Raw genomic sequence first — 18,169 nt, forward strand, 5'->3', positions numbered from 1 at the left:
CCCCCTATTTATTATTAGTATGTGTTGTGTGGGCTTAGGCCTCCAATGGGCTATCACTGCCTTTGTCAGTACATCCAATATGCTCTTATTAAGCTGTTTTGATCATACAGGGATTATTTGGCAGGGAAGGTTAACATTCTACATATTTTTTTTTTTAGGTTTGCTCACATTACAGATGTGATCAGTGTATGTTGCTATTCTCCCTCAATGAGTGAATGAGTAAGCAATTGATTATAAGCTAAAGCTTATAATGTAGGAGCCTAAAGCCTTAAATCACGCATTAAAGGAAACCAGTCTGATATGTTGGAATACCTCAATTATATATTTTTAGAAGTGCAAAATGTGCTGGGTTGGAGTGAAGTCAGTGATGTCATACAGATCTCAAGAGGCAATAGATGCAAGACAAATTCCTATTAGATTTGTAACAGCACCAATGACATCTGATTCGGGCCATTTCCTTCTAACCTGTCACGTGGAGAAATGGACATATACACAGAACATAAAAAGCATGGTTAACATAGTGACAGCACTGCAAGCTTTGCCAAACTCTAGGGGACAGCCCTCTGCAGCTGAAAAAGGAGGTAGTTCAGTTTCCTTCTCTGTTCATTTCTTGAGCTCTACTGTGAAACTTCCACAGTGGATTCCAGTGAACCTCTGATATGGTGATGGAACTGGGCTTAGATCAACTGGCCAACTATCTCCACACTATTGAACAGCCATCAGATAGTGGTAACTTTCAACTGCTACTGCCTTGGGCTGGATTTGAGTAGGTTACCAAGAGGTGAGGTTGCAGAGTAGCGATGGACGGACTCATGGACAGACCCAGCTCCTCCCCCACCCCACCACGGGCAGCAGATACTGCACCGAGCAAGGCCTCCTGCTGACCCACTCCTTGCCAGGGCGGCTGGGGCTGGGTAGGGGCAGCAGCGTGCCGGCTGGCTGAGGTGAGGGGCTTTCTACCCCAGTATCGATCCTGTGAGCCATCTAGTCTTCCCATCAAAAATAAATTTCTTGGTATACATAAATTGCCTTTGACCTGGGTCCTCATCCATCTTGCTACTCAGTGGCATTTTTAATATAGCCTTTGCATAAGAACCTTGTAACCAGCTATTTCTACTTTTCATAAGCACAGGTTTTCTATGTATTGGATCATATAATGTTCTCATTTGCACTATTGAAATCACTAGGATTATACAGCTTGCTGAAGTCAATTGAAAGACTCCTGTTGATTCTAATGGGCTTTGGATTAGGTCCTCAGTAAGAGCAGAATTTGGGCCACTACTTACTTTTCCATCCTGAATCTGTTTTGTCCATATCCATATTTCAGTGGTACAGTGCTATAATTTCTTTTGGACTCTAAATGTGTATATGCTGCTCAGTTCTCTTGATAATTTTGTGGATGAAAGTACATTTTTAAGTAATATATGCATGAGTAGAATAAATAAGGGTATCTTTTTAGTTTTACTAGCATCTCAGATTTTTCCCATTAACATACATCATGCTGAGAAATATTCTGCTTGGGATTTCTTTTTTTCCCCTTGTAACTTTTCTCTCTCCTTTTTGATTGAGTAGGTCAGTAATGTAAACTGATAAACGGAAGAGAAACATGATGTGGACATGAAGACTTTCATCAAGCACATCAGTTTAAAATGGCCTTGAGTGGGGGGGGGGAGGGAAGTATGTGTACTCATGCACTTGTGTGTTTTATACTGAGTTTTGTTTAGGCTTTTTCCTGGTTAAATTTAACAGTGTAAAACAAGAAGCTACATATTGTGATATTAATGAAAATATATTGCTAAATGACAGGAAAAACATTCTAAAAATGTGTGTATTGTATTGATTTTTAACAGCAATATTTGGTGTGAGTGCAGGGCATGAGTTGCTTCCTTAATCAAGCTGAGTAGCATCTACTCATGCAAATAGTTGCAGAGTCGGGGTGCAGAAGTGGGCCCGCGAGCTACATTAGAATATGCAGGGGGTGGTTTTTAGACTTAAGCACACATTTAGAAGATTCCTGAAATTCTCTCTTCTGATTGTTTATTTTTGGAATAGACTTTCTCTATGCACATGTATTTATTTATTTTAAATAGTCCACTGATGCATAGAAATTAGCACAGATCCCTTCAAATGCCACTTGGCTTGGAATACATATTTACATTGTGCCCGGTTACAAAGAGTTAGACCCTAGTAGATCTGCGAGCAATTATCAAACCAAGAAGATAAAACATAAAACCTTGTGTGCCTTTGTTGTTCTTCTTTAATTCTGCTAATCGCCGTAGGTAAAGATTAGCTGCTGTTGTCAATTTAATTCAGCTTCAAGCAAAGCAACAAGGTCACTTATTTTTTTAAAGCAAAAAGGATTGAGTTGTCATGTAGTTCTAATAGGCAGCACAGGGAATCATTAGTCCACCTCAACTCCCTGACTGATGGGCATTTCACTTCAATCATCTGACTGAGTACTAGTGGCCCAGTACTATTGACACCATGTCAGAGCTGAGAGAAGATGCCTTAATCAGCACAGACACTCTCTGCATTGATTTGACAAGCTGCTGTAATGACCTTCTTGTTTTTCCGAAGGATTACTGTTTACGTAGGGAGGTGCTGCTGACTAAATGTAGTGCATTGTCATGGAAACTATTATTGTGGCATCTCGATCCCATTAACGCTGTGTTGTGTGACATTGATATGAGACAGTGAATATTTCAATGAAGCACAGTCCATTTCAATAATACTAATAATCTCTGCCCATTAATCAGGTTTACAAAATCTGTGACTAGCTCTGCACTCCTTGGCCAATAGGAATTAAAGAACCAAGGCCTGCTTAAGGTTCTGTTCTACCCATTTGGATATCTCATGCAGCCCAGATTGTTTCCTTAATTTGAATGAAAAAGTGCTGCCACTCCATTTCTAGTCTAAATTTTGTTCTGCAGCTCGGAAAGCTTGCCAGGAATTCAGGAAACGTATGGTCAGAAATGGGGGAAAAAATGAATGAGAACAAGAGAGAAGGGGAAAAAATGGGCTCAGATGTGAATGTTATATCTGCAACAACAGAATGGGTATATGGAACATTTTGTGCATTACACTGGAGGCTTATCAGTCAAGAAATAATACCACATCATTTCCCCTCAAATGGCTTATTTCCCTGAAGTTTTAAGATGATGCTAGAGGAAAGAAAAAAAAATTGAAAGCCCTTTGCCCTATATCAATCATGCAGATTTTTTTTCTTCCAACCTGGCATCTTAGTAGCTGGCCCTATGGTGGAGCTCTTCTCCCAAAATAAGATTCCTAATACCATCATGCTTGGCACAGACTAAGAAGAGAATTGCCCACCCAGTGACTAAGACAAAAGGAGCCAGTAGCAAAAAGCAAATAATCCAAGTAATCCCAAGAGACCCTATAATATGGAATTTTAATTTACGACATCTGTGTTCTTGGAAAAAGCAGGACTGGAGGCTCTCTCTCATGCTTAGAGAGGGAGGTTAGATCCTTGGCCACGGTTTGAAAGGTCTCTAGCATCAAGGGATGGTTTCTTTAGCAGTGGTTGGAGTATTGCATATTTTACAATGGGTGATAGCTTCTCCTTAGCAGAGGAAATGCAGACAATTTCTGTTATCATTCGGTTCTGCTACAGGTGTCCTTTCTTTCCCCAGGCACCCGAGCAGGGCAGGGATCAAAATAATAGAAGTCCTGACAGCAATCAGAGCTACTGTCTAATGACTATTATGTTTGTAAATGGGCTCAGTTCTTGGACGGGATGGTGGTGTGTTCCTGATCTCATGCTTTTAGCTATTTCTTGGTAGCCTATGAGACCATGGCCTCATATTCTGACCTATTCATGATGATGACAGCACCTCCTTTGTCAGCCTTTTTGATTCTGATGTCAGAGTTGTTTCTGAGGCTGTGGATGAGTACCCAGAAGTCACCTACTACAGGACAGGCCCAACAAAGAAAATAACAGCCACTAGCCATCACCTTTAGACCCCAACTAAAATCTCTCCAACACATCATCAAGGATCTACAATCTATCCTGAAGGATGACCCATCACTCTCACAGATCTTGGGAGACAGGCCAGTCCTCGCTTACAGACAGCCCCCCAACCTGAAGCAAATACTCACCAACAACCACATACCATACAACAGAACCACTAACCTAGGAACCTATCCTTGCAACAAAGCCTGTTGCCAACTCTGTCCACATATCTATTCAGGGGACACCATCATAGGACCTAATCACATCAGCCACAATATCAGAGGCTCGTTCACCTGCTCATCTACCAATGTGATATATGCCATCATGTGCCAGCAATGCCCCTCTGCCATGTACATTGGTCAAACTGGACAGTCTCTATGTAAAAGAATAAATGGACACAAATCAGACGTCAAGAATTATAACATTCAAAAACCAAAAATTCAGTCTCTCTTGTCACTTGATTACAGACCTAAGAGTGGCTATTCTTCAACAGAAAAACTTCAAAAACAGACTCCACGACCCACGAGAGACTGCTGAATTGGACTTAATTTGCAAACTGGATACAATTAACTTAGGCTTGAATAAAGACCTGGAATGGATGGGTCATTACACAAAGTAAAACTATTTCCCCATGTTATTCTCCCCCCCCCATCTCCCACTGATCCTCAGACGTTCTTGTCAACTGCTGGAAATGGCCCACCTTGATTATCATTACAAAAGGTTCCCCCTCCCGCTCTCCTGCTGGTAATAGCTCACCTTACCTGATCACTCTGGTTACAGTGTGTATGGTAACACCCATTGTTTCATGTTCTCTATGTATATAAATCTCCCCACTATATTTTCCACTGAATGCATCCAATGAAGTGAGCTGTAGCTCACGAAAGCTTATGCTCCAATAAATTTGTTAGTCTCTAAGGTGCCACAAGTCCTCCTTTTCTTTTTGCGAATACAGACTAACATGGCTGCTACTCTGAAACCTAAAATTGAAGTCTAACTTAACAAACTGCAGTCTTCTGTTCCAAGTCATCACGACAGTCGTTCTTCCAGTGTGGCTGGCCAGTCATTAGCCAGGTTCCAACACAGAACCCAAAGTGCTTGGATTCTTTGCCTCCTCAGGTGAAGGATGGTTTTTTTGGCCTTCGCTTATATCTTCCCAATGTTTATTGACCCTGTATAAGAGGCAGGAAGGCTTCCTGGAGGTGTAGCTCCATCCCCAGTCGAGGTTAAGTGGGCATCATCCCCCACTCACTCGCCTGCCTTTGTTTGCCTTGCATATAACATGCTTTTCATTGACTTGGGTCACACCTTGTTTGTATGTTAACCATGCATACATTACACAAGAATATTAATGACCAGTGAGTTACTACTAACACAGCTGCTACTCTGAAACCTAATTTCCCAATGATATTTTACAAGACCCCTTTTAAATAAATATCATGACAACAGTGTGTAGGGTGCAGTGAACTGGTCAGATTAGTTGAAACTCACTGCTACCTACCAGAGAGCCCCTTGCCCTCTGGCACTGAGGTGCTCTTAGGGCCAGAGGAGGCAATATATATTTACGATGTGTCTTGTGGTCCAGAAAATGTTTGCAGAGCATAGGTTTGCTGCCTCTGTGGAAGAGGACAAGTCTAGGGTCCCTTTGCTGCTTCTTTTGCTGTTTGTTGGAGAACCATCCTGATCTTTGTGGGTGGTGGAGTGGGAGGAGAGTGCTGTGGAATTTGGAAGCGCTTGTGTTACTTCACTAATAGAGTAGATTTTTCCATAAGCAAGTTTTGGAATCTGAGAAGGTTCAAGACCAGCCTTGTGCTGGTTAGCCAAGCACAGTGGTGAGGGTTTCTTCTTGAACTGCAAGAGGGAGAGCTCTTCTTTCCACCACCAAGAAGAAGTGGTCTGATCAGAATAGGGGGCTAGTTCCTTCATTTCTTACATCCAGCCCAGGGTATGACCGACTGTGAATGTGAGTTAGGGTCACCAGGACAACATAATCCAGGAATCCTGAATCCCAGTACCGTGATCCTAACCCATCAACTCTCCTTTTCCTGTGCAGCATGCTGTTAATATGCTTATAAAAATACAGCCCTGAGGTTGTGTGCATAAATAAAACATTATTAGTGGTATTCTGTATTTGTTTAATTTTTTGGAGTTTAACCTTATGCATTTATAAATCTTTTTGAATAAGATGCATACATATTTCATACACTGAACAAAATTTGTTTTTATACACATGATGTCAGAAAGGAAAAGACAGGAATATGTGCTATGTTCAAATAGATCATATGGAGCTCAGTTAAATAAATATTAAGATGACAGACTCCAGCAGTGATTCACTGTAAAATTGCTAATAGACAGTAGGTTGTCTGTTGTATCCATATTGTATTACCAGTGATTCAAATTAAAGAATGAGTGAATATAGGATTATTGTGTCACTTTAAATTGAAACATATTTCAAAGTAATACTGTAGCATAATTGAAGAATACCTATATGTCATCAGCATGTTGATGCTGTAATATATTTAGCCAAACGAAATACTGCACACAGCCAAAATACTACTAATGACATTAAATTAGAAATGTGATCAGTTTTTTTCCCTAGTGATGCTCTTGAAAAAGACCCTTAAGGCTAGCATGGAATATGTAGGCTTATTCCTTTACTTCCCTTGTAATGTCCATGTCTGTCTGTTTTTCCCTTTATAAGAAAGTTTGCCTTGTCTTGCTCAAAAGCTGGGGAATATTCCTCTAATGCGCCCACTTCTTTTGTGAAACTTTTTAGTGAAAGGGGATATTTGGAGATATTAGAACTAGGGGTACTCCATAGACTTTTTGATTAGCAGTCAAGACATAGCAGGCTGTCCCTGGATCTACTCCTCTGTAGCCACTGTTGTGACATATTTTACCAAGGTGTAAAATGGGTATTGTGAGGCTTAATTAATGTCTTAAATCTTTTTGAAAGTCTCTGATGAGAAATGCTGTATAAATGCAAAGTAGTCATTCATTGAAGAGACTTTTCTCTGATCAAATCGAGTTATTAGGTATTTTATATTATCAACATCCAGAGTGATGCCTTTGTTTGGATTACTTGGACTTCTGTCAATTTAAACACATGTTGGATCCCATGTGGTCCAGGCTGGGGGATCTCAACAGGGTGGGGAGGTTTGTGTTCTTTTGTCTGAGAACAATATTTATAAATGCAGCATGCAAAGCTGATGGTCTAAACAGAGTGTTGGTGACTTGAAAAAAAGTTATTAAAATCTATTTAGAGATGAACTAAAATAAAAAATCAGATCTAAAATTATGTGAACTTTGGGTTTCAAATTTGAGCTCTGACCCAAATTTCACAGCTAGCCTCAATCTCTCTCTAATGGCCAGGACAGCCTCCCACCCCAATCTGAGATCCTGGGCCCTATATTTTGAGGGGTTAGAAATCAGGATTCTTGTTTCATGATTCAGACCCATCTCTACATATTCTGAGATACAGAATATATTCTGTACCTGTACATTTTCCATTATGCTACCGTTTACTAAGCATAAATCGTTGAGCATAAATCATTTGAGACAAGAGATTAAGAATAGAAGCCTCAGTTTTAAGAACAGAAGAAGAGGAAAAAAGCAGAAAATCAAATGCATGCTCAGGGGATCTGTAAATTGGCCAATTTGATGTTCCAAATGGGAGATTTACCTCAGTAGCGTTCAAGTTCTTACCATATGTAGTCTGTTCATACTATATGTTCCCATCACAAACTACTTTCTTCCAGTCATAACTGACACTAATTTGTATCCTGACTGGCAGTCTCAAAATATAGCCCAAAGATTCAGTGAAGTTCATGTTGAGGCACATTGGCAGGGCCATTGCAAGAGCCACTGCCTTGTACTGTCTGATCTGTTAGTAAAGAGCTTCAGTCACCAGGTTTGTATGATTATGGGCCTCGTTAGACTTCTTTGTTCCATTTCTTCTCTTTCTGCCTTAGATTTACCACAACCTGCACAGGGACCAGGCAAAATTACAGATAGTGCTCCCTGTTATCATAAAGGTTCAAAGTGGGTAAGGAGAAGATAATGCTTTGAATCATCCAATGGAGCTAGCAGACTGGCTGTAGAATGTAATACAGCATCAGCCTTTTAAGGGGTGATGCAGCAGGTGAGCTGCCCTGGGATGCTGTGGGTATCTGAGTAGGCCATATACAATATCTCTAGAATCCTTCCCCTCCATCAAAGGCTTGTGTCTTAATCACCCAAACTGGTTCTCTAGGAAGTAGTATTTGTACTTCTTTAACGGTCAGGGCTCTTTCATGTATCCTGGACTCCTATCATAAGAAATACAAGAGTTTGTTTTCGAACCACAAGTACCAGGCTTCTGCCATAATTGTAAGATCATTTATAACTAGCATTGGGTTGTAACACTGAATGGTGACAGCTAGCTATGACCTTGGTGAACTCCGTACTTGATAAATTACCTTGAAGAGCTAACAGCCTGGAGTCCAGAGTGGATCTTCTAGAGAAGTGGCAAGGTCTGCAAAAGCAGCCAGACTAACTTGTCTTTTAAACTTCCTTATCTTATTATGGTACTTTCACTTCTTCAAATAATCTTGTTGCTATTAGTTAAAAAATTATACTAAAAAACACCTGTGAAACATTTGATACTGTTACGTGCAATGTGTGAACTTTGAGGCTTGTCTGACAAAAAGATAACTTGATACTGCATGCAAAGCAAGACAAACGGCAGCTAAACCAGCTGCTGCCTTGCATCTGAATGAATTTGGAAGATGAGAAAGATGATTCTTTCTATAATCAAGCTGTGAACTTCTCTCAACCAAGCATGGATTGCAAATCTTTTTTCCCCCCAAAAAAATCTGTTAATTTTGTTTTTTTGGAGGCATGAGTCAGATCTTGTATTGAGTTCTTAACTCAGCATGTCACAGCCACTGTAAAAGTCTTCTTTCTACCCAACATATTGCTTGGTAGCATGCACTCATGCCATGTGCACATGGGACCCGATCCTTCTGTCACTGCCACTCATATAAAGCATCAGTAACTCTACTGACTTCAATACAGTTTGCACCATTGTAAAACTGGTGAGAGTGGAGAATCAGGCCCATGGATACTAAAAAATTGATGATTTCTATTGATGGTGAAATTGAGTAGGCAGTGTGTAATCTGTGGAGGAAGTGGTAGAAACCCAATTTGAGGGTTTAAAACTAGACTTGACTAAACAAGAACTGTACTATGAAGAATAATTGCATGTTGGTAGGAAGGTGGAATAGGTCTCTTCTAACAGGTCTTTTGCATCTGTTACATCTATGAGTCTGTGAAACCAGAGTTTCAGATCAAGTCAAAGTGAAACCATAAGTCTGCCAGTCCATGTTTTTTAGATACTGTTCCCCTTGAAGGTTTGTCTGATTTTGCCACAATTCTAGCACAGCTGTTTGGTGTTGCCCAAATACTCTTCTACTTTGTCCAGGTTAGACCATGTCACTTTGTTCTCTGTTGTTCTTTATGTTCTCCAAAGAAAAAGAATCACATCTTGTGTCACAAAGTATTTTCACTTTCTCATCTGTGAAGGGCAATTTAAACAGAGCTATTGCCTTAATCTACCTACTCTGAATTAGGTGGCTTACCTTTGGTGCAAAGATGGGGACTGCATGCCCTGTGAAAATCAAATCTTTTCCTCCCTTTTCTTCCTTTAGAGCTTTGCCACATACCTTTAATGTCTGCCTTTTTTGGGTGCCCCTGCTGGTTTTGATAACTCACTGAAATGTAGACTCATTCAAGTTGTGCAATGTGGACATTAATTTGCCCATGAATTTGATTGTTTGGCACCCTCTTTACTGATTGGGACCCCAATACTCTTGCATTGCTTAATCCTTCTCTGCTTTTCTGAAATCTCAGTTTTCCCTTCCAGGATCCCGTGAGGTGTACGGTAAACGGTCCTTTATCCAGTGAAGGTATGGATATTTTCATTCTCCTCCAAAGATTTCACATCCAGATCCTGCCATCTGGCTTGCACAACAAGATTTTCTCCCTCCTATCCTAGAACTGGAAAAGGTGTTTCCATCTTATTCTTTTTCTGATTAAACAAATCCAGGGAAGCTTGGATGAAAGTCTCATGTTGGTGGGGCTCATGCTGTAGGTGAGGTCAGGGGTACCTGGGGTTCTGAGTATTCTAACATGCTGTGTATGGCATCTAGGACCTACACAAACTCAAGTTGCTTTCTTGGTTTGTTTAATTGTTGGCATTTTTTCATTTTAGAAAGAAGCTCAAAGGTGAGGAGACTCCCAGAGTGAAGGATTAACTGGTATCATGTGCCTTGAAAAATCAGAAGCCAATATTAGCAGTGAATACTGTCCTGGAGTTATGATAACTTATTATCCTCCATCAACCCAATCAGACAACATTCACACCCTCCCATTACACTCCATCCTATTTAACTACATTGTATAGTGTTGATTTTTGTGTGTATAAAGGGTAATATGATTACTCTTTGATCACCTGATGATACATCCATGATAATGTGGAAAAGTTTATTTTAAAAATGAAATTGATTTTTTTAAAACAACAAGCATGCATAAAACATATGCATCTGTGTTTGACATAAAGAATGCATTTCCCTTCCAGGGTGATGTTAACCCCAAGACCGCTGATACACTTGGATCCTTCTAGAAATTGTAACAATAAATAATTTGAACGGATTTTGAAAATGCCCCTCCCTGGGTAAGCGAGAAGGGAGGAATGGGCAGGAAGTATCATCTCCCCCAGTGTTGCTACAATGTAACAGTAAGCATTTCTGACCCTTGAGAGAGAGGCATATCCTAGGTATTGAATAGGGTGTGAATACAGGGGTATTCACACCCTATGCACTACTGCAATAATATTTATACAAAATATGCCTTGTTGGGTATTATATGAAAGCTAATATAATGGTCATTAATATAGTTATAAAATGCATGTGTTAACTTTGTATGTGAAGTTGTGAATTCCCTCTGTATGATATTAGTAGAACATGTTTAAGACCTGATAGCCTGGCCTAGGTAAAGTGATAAACAGGACTGTCCTAGGCAAAGGAATGTGAGTTTATCTCATTTACATATTAGCAAAAAACAAAGCAATAGAACTAAACCAGCAGGGGTTATCCTGATGATGAACTCAAGAGACAGAGCATCAGTGTGGCTCCTGTACCACAGAGAGAGACAGGAGACTGAATCCCTAGGAGGTCTTCCAGCCTTGTCAGACAAAGACATCCCTTTGGGGATATAAGGAACAGAGAGAGATTCCATCTTTATCTTTGATCTAGGGGAGACAAACCAAGTGATTTGATCTGTGTGATGGGTCTTGGTCAGTGAAAGGCTGCAAAGGAGACTGAGTGAGAGAAACCATCTTGAGTACAGACTGTAACTTGCTAGATTACATTTTCGACTTTTAGATCTGTGTGTTCACTTTTATTTGCTTTTAACCACCTCTGCCTTTATCCCTTTTACTTGGTACAGTATCACTTAATCCCTGCTTTTTTGTTAATAAACTTGTTTTGCTTTCATTATAAATAGTCTGTATAAGTTCAGTAAGAAATGTTTTACTCTCTCTATAAAGGCAGCGAACCCAATGGTTTCTCTGTAAAGGTCCAGAGAGAAGGACTGGTCCCTGCAGTGAGATGATTTTGGGATGAATTCGAGGCTGGAAGGGTGCTAAGCCTGCAAGGAGTAACCAGGTTGGGCAAAGCCAGGGTGCAACTTGTGGGCTGCTGGCATACTGTTGGGGTCAGAGTTCCGGACCAAAGCTACATAGCCACAAGATAGCCAGGGTTACAAGGCAGATGATGACCAAACCCCTTACTGGCCTGGGTGAACCCAAAATGTCACTGTGTGTGTGTTCCACTGTGTAGGAATGTCAGGGCAGGGCAGAAGCTATGGCTTCATCCCTAGAGCAGTAGCTAGCACCAGGATTGTTGCATGTCAAGGAGCACTTGCCACAATATGTGTTTTCTACAGTGCCTCTTACAAGCATAATGCCTTCACTCCATGCCAACTCAATATGACTTTTAGGCATTAGACATAATTTGACTTTTTACCTTGGTGTGGGAGAGGGGAAACACTGCAAGATAAAAGAACTGTTACCTTTCTCATAACTGCGACTACTCCTTAAACTTCAGCCGCAGTATTCATCTTGGTCAACAGTGAACTATTTATAATGGTGCCTCTGGTTGGGTTATCTGAGAGGATTGAATCTGGGACTTCTGGATTTAAAAAGCACAAGTTTCTACTGATTGAACTGAAGGACTAGGTCCAGCAGCTTAAAAGCAATAATAGATTCATCAACCACTTACACTGAGCAGCAAGGTTTCAGAGTAGCAGCCTTGTTACTCTGTATTCGCAAAAAGAAAAGGAGTACTTGTGGCACCTTAGAGACTAACAAATTTATTTGAGCATAAGCTTTCGTGAGCTACAGGTCACTTCATCAGATGCATTCAGTGGAAAATAGAGTGGGGAGATTTATATACACAGAGAACATGAAACAATGGGTGTTACCATACACACTTTAAGGAGAGTGATCACTTAAGATGAGCTATTACCAGCAGGAGAGTGGGGCGAGGGGGGAGGGGGAAGAAAACCTTTTGTAGTGATAATCAAGGTGGGCCATTTCCAGCAGTTGACAAGAACGTCTGAGGAACGGTGGGGGATGGGGAAATAAACATGGGGAAATAGTTTTACTTTGGGTAATGACCCATCCACTCCCAGTCTCTATTCAAGCCTAAGTTAATTGTATCCAGTTTGCAAATTAATTCCAATTCAGCAGTCTCTCATTGGAGTCTGTTTTTGAAGTTTTTTTGTTGAAGAATAGCCACTCTTAGGTCTGTAATCGAGTGACCAGAGAGATTGAAGTGTTCTCTGACTGGTTTTTGAATGTTATAATTCTTGATTTCTGATTTGTGTCCATTTATTCTTTTACGTAGAGACTGTCCAGTTTGACCAATGTACATGGCAGAGGGGCATTGCTGGCACATGATCGCATATATCACATTGGTAGATGCGCAAGTGAACGAGCCTCTGATAGTGTGGCTGATGTGATTAGGCCCTGATGATGATGTCCCCTGAATAGATATGTGGATACAGTTGGCAATGGGCTTTGTTGCAAGGATAGGTTCCTGGGTTAATGGTTCTGTTGTGTGGTTGCTGGTGAGTATCCCACCATCAACCTCAGCCTGGACCAGTCCACACAGGAGATCTACTTCCTGGACACTACAGTGCTGCTAATACCCTATTACCCTATACCGGAAACCTACTGACCGCTATTCCTATCTACATGCCTCCAGCTCTCACCCAGATCACACCACACAATCCATTGTCTACAGCCAAGCTCTACGATACAACCACATTTGCTCCAACCCCTCAGACAGAGACAAACACCTACAAGATCTCTATCAAGCATTCTTACAACTACAATACCCACCTGTTGAAGTGAAGAAACAGATTGACAGAGCCAGAAGAGTACCCAGAAGTCACCTACTACAGGACAGGCCCAACAAAGATAATAACAGAACGCCACTGGCCATCACCTTCAGCCCCCAACTAAAACTCTCCAATGCATCATGAAGGATCTACAACCTATCTTGAAGGACGACCCATCACTCTCACAGATCTTGGGAGACAGGCCAGTCCTTGCTTACAGACAGCCCCCCAACCTGAAGCAAATACTCACCAGCAAGTTTCTTAAATTTGTCCTGCCTCTCTACTAGCAGAGGGCCCCTTCCAGTATGGTCAAATGAGGAGGGATGATGCCCCATCATGTTAGAATGTTAAAATGTTCTGGGCTACTAGACTAGGTTCAGGGAATTCTGCCTAAGGGAGTAGGGAGAGAAGCCACAGTGTGCTTGAACCAGCACAGACAAGGCCCTCTTGTTAGCCTATACACCAATCAGGAGTAACACTGAAGCCAACCATGTCTGACCTTGGCTGCCCCAATTGGCTATGTGACGCTATGCAGCCCAGACTGCAGGATGACTACCAGCTATTAACATTGCAGCCATCTTTAGATGTAATCCAGGAGTGAGGTGTTTAGAGGTTGTTGGCTTGATGTCTGCAGAAGGGGGAAGCGCATTTGTAGCTGAGATTCTGCATTAGAAATTTTAAGGTCACCATCTCTGGGTTTATTTGGATTGGTAACTTGGTAGCTGGTGAGCAAATGCTTTTAATCAGTGAGAACAGGGTCAGTTGTTCTGCTTCTAAACATCAGCCATTTTACTCCACAAGGGCTCCCAGGACTTTAATAAATGTAGGTAACACAGGTGCATTAGTTGATTATATAGAGGACTCCACACACAAAAAAAGAATCTTGCAGGAAAAGTAAATACATCAAGTTCATTGTAGTTTAATGTGTTTGCATTTCTGTGTGTCATCTGTTGCATGCATTATGTCACCTCAAATCTAATTTCTTCTGTCCTCCCCACCTTTATCGAATAAATCTGCCACTAGCAGGCAGTGTGGCCTGGTGGACCTGGGACTGAGCAGACCTAGATTCTGTTTCCAGCTTGGTTGCTGGTTGACTGTGGGCAAGTCAGATTACCTCTCTATGCTTCAGTTTCCCCTTCTATAAAATGGAAGTAATGATACTGACCATCTTCTTGGGGATCTACTACTTGTGATGAAGTGGGAATTTTTTGAAATACTTTTATGAAGCCTATGTGTGCCTCAGATTCCCATTATGCTTTGTATTGCTACCCAGTGGAGGGGGAGAGGTTTGTTGCTCTCAGGGCAGACTGAGAAAGACAGGTTTGTGTATGGCCTAACTGGCTGAATGTATTGAATGGGTCATTAAAAAGATTGACCAAGGCCAGCCCATATCAACAGAAAATCCAAGAAGTGAATGGAAAACCTAGTCACCAGGACATTAACACCTAGCAACCAATGACCCAGAGGGAGGAGGATTTCCCTGCCTCTCAGCAAGGAAGCTGAGCAGAGACCCCTACCTCAAGAACAAAGGACAGATGTTTCCACCAGGGAATACGTGTGGGCTGTGGAAGAAGCTTGGAATACTTTCATTGGGAATTGACTAAGGAAGGATGTCTGAGTGAGAGAGAGCCTGAAAATGGAGTTCATTATCACTTGGCTGGTGAGTTGTTGCTGACCAGAAAGTATTGTGCTCTAGACTTTGTCTCTGTGCTAACATAAGGACTTCCAATGCTGTGTTCAGCTTACTCATTGTCAAGGTTCCTTCCCCACTCTGAACTCTAGGGTACAGATGTGGGGACCTGCATGAAAGACCCCCTAAGCTTATTCTTACCAGCTTAGGTTAAAAACTTGCCCAAGGCACAAACTTTGCCTTGTCCTTGAACCCTATGCTGCCACCACCACACGTTTTAAACAAAGAACAGGGAAAGAGACCACTTGGAGACGTCTTCTCCCCCCCCCCCCAGCCCTACACCCTCTTTCCTGGGAAAGGCTTGATAATAATCCTCACCAATTGGTACAGGTGAACGCAGACCCAAACCCTTACATTTTAAGAACAATGAAAAATCCATCAGGTTCTTAAAAGAAGAATTTTAATTAAAGAAAAAGTAAAAGAATCACCTCTGTAAAATCAGTATGGTAAATACCTTACAGGGTAATCAGATTCAAAACATAGAGAATCCCTCTAGGCAAAACCTTAAGTTACAGAAAGACACAAAAACAGGAATATACATTCCCTCCAGCACAGCTTATTTTACCAACCATTAAACAAAAGAAAATCTAATGCATTTTCTAGCTAGATTACTTACTAACTTAACAGGAGTTGGAAGGCTTGCATTTCTGATCTGTTCCCGGCAAAAGCGTCACACAGACAGATAGAACCCTTTGTTCCCCCCACCCCCTCCATATTTGAAAGTATCTTGTCCTCTCATTGGTCATTTTGGGTCAGGTGCCAGCGAGGTTAACTTAGCTTCTTAACCCTTTACAGGTGAAAGGGTTTTACCTCTGGCCAGGAGGGATTTTATAGCACTGTATACAGAAAGGTGGTTACTCTTCCCTTTATATTTAGGACACTCATAAATCCCATGCTGTTTTGCAAATGCTGTGTGGGGTGTCACTGTAAATATTTGCTGTGGATCATTTGTCCCTGAGGAGAGAACAAGTCTCTACCAGGAGTCTATCTCAGTTGGACTCGCTGGGCAGAGCTCATGGTGTGAAACAGAAGTACTGGAACCCAGTTGAGAAGGCGGTGAGGCTGTATGGCCTATCCTGAAGGAAGAGTCAGTCCCCTTGGGGCTCTGGCACACTAAAGGATTCCTTCAAGAGACTGTTTAAAAACTGGGGTGTAGCACAGATACAGTGGATCAGAGACTACTAGCATTATAGGAGAGCGAGGTGGTGGTGGTGCTATTTATTATTTTGGGTGCTGTTCAGTAGAAGCTGAACCCCCATCTAACAGCCTGTGAGGTTCTAGCTACCCTGAGACAGGACTTATTTGTCTGTGGAGTCTAGAACCTCTGCGTGCGCACACACATACACCGGTGCAGAGAAATGAGGTTTTCAAGTGGAGACAGCATTGTAAGTTTAGATAGAATCTGGGGGTTCTTTCCACCAGTGTTCTATGATATATGAGATGTAATGGTATCTGCACAACAAAATATCTTCTTTAATCAGTTCAGAAATTACTTCCCTTTTCTTTAATGAAATGCCCACTTGTTCTCAAATCGGGGTAGGCTATTAACAAATAAAGGGATTGATCCGTTTTTATTTTTCCTTTCATAATTATGAATTCCTCAATCAAGTCTCTAACTGTACAGCTTTTCCAGGATGAATAATCCTGTCATGCCTCTATCTGCATTTCCCTTATGTTCATCCTTTCAGTTTCCATTCTTTTTTACTTAAGGTAAGACAAAACATTGGATGCAATATTCCAGATGAGGGCATCCCTTTGCACAGTGCAGAAAGGCTCAGTTCTTCCAAGAATTTTTTTTTAAATTCTATATTAATTTGAATTAATTTAGTAGTCAGGGTAAATAAGAATTTCCATGAAACATTTCTGTTGAAGGCAATTGGAAAAGCATAAATCTGTTGGCAGTTAGTTGAGGCTCCCAGAGAATGAGTATGCAGGCAATTATTCTTGAGTGTTTTTCACTGAAAATGTAACATTTCTGGTATACTCAGAACATTTGTTTAGCTAAAGAGAGTTTACATAGACATTTTAGAATCATTTTCTGGAAAAATAGCTCTCTATGGCTCCACCATCCCTCCCATACTTTACAGTGGTGCGGGAAACTTTTTTATCCATCCCATAACCAAGGTGTCTAGGTCTCCCTTTGTCTTGGCAAGGTGAAGAAAATCAACATAATTACATAGTAATAGAAGGAGAAGGCTTCCATTTAATGATTCATTGCCCCCCACAGATAGTAGCTTTCATTGTTTCAAGATGAGGCTCGTTTTGTTTTCTCACCATGTTTCTAAACTCTCTTCGTACCTTTTTGTAATTTTTCCCACTGATGAGTGAAATATATCCTTATGTAGATGGCCAGTACAAGTCCTGTGTGTCTTATTTCAAAGGCTTAGGTAACATACATAGTCCATAGATCTTGTGCTGATGCACCAGACCATGTACCAGTCCCGGAGCTTGGCAAGGCACTTCACTCACCTTAGTATTTTGCCATTTGTCATTTTATTTAGTACGTCTGTATCTTTTTATTCAATGGGAAGAATTCTGGAGTCTCAGTCCTTTCCAGTGTCCAATGATTTAAAAAGCTGATGTATTTAAATGGCAGTAATCATAACCTTACCTGTCTAAAAGTGAGGCCTGAATGTCTTGCCCATTGTACAGTAGCCTTTCTGGTTGTCAAGTCTCTGCTGTGACTAGTTACAGAACAGAATGAACTTGATTGTTTTGCCAGATTCCAAGCCTGATTTTCCTCTTACTCTGGATTTACAGCAATGCATGTAACTCCATCAAAGTCAATGGAGCTGCTCTGGATTTACATTGGTGTTAATGATTTGAGAACCAAGTCCTTCAAGTCCAGTTTTGCATTCTCAAGTGGCTATCATAGCTGTGATAAACAGCCTAACTGATAGGCGTTTTCTGAACCTATGCCTGCCCAAATCTCCCCTTCAAAGTTTACTAAACCCTATTCTAGTTATGGGGAGTGTTTACTATATGGTATGATGCATAATGCCATTAGCTGTTTTTATTCATTTAAATGTATTGGTATTAAATTAATTGGTCTCATACTACAGCTTTTCCAT

At 41.1% G+C, this 18,169-nt stretch overlaps 1 long non-coding RNA gene across 1 annotated transcript; it reads left to right on the forward strand.

Moving 5' to 3' along the window:
• The first annotated feature begins 801 nt into the window (after positions 1 to 801).
• Positions 802 to 16,070, forward strand: LOC122460992. The gene is made up of 3 exons (XR_006282676.1): positions 802 to 944; positions 4,254 to 4,257; positions 16,061 to 16,070. It is a non-coding gene; the product is annotated as an uncharacterized LOC122460992 (long non-coding RNA).
• The last annotated feature ends 2,099 nt before the right edge of the window (positions 16,071 to 18,169 follow it).

The sequence above is a fragment of the Dermochelys coriacea genome, chromosome 7, assembly GCF_009764565.3.
Source record: "Dermochelys coriacea isolate rDerCor1 chromosome 7, rDerCor1.pri.v4, whole genome shotgun sequence".
NCBI lineage: Eukaryota > Metazoa > Chordata > Testudines > Dermochelyidae > Dermochelys > Dermochelys coriacea.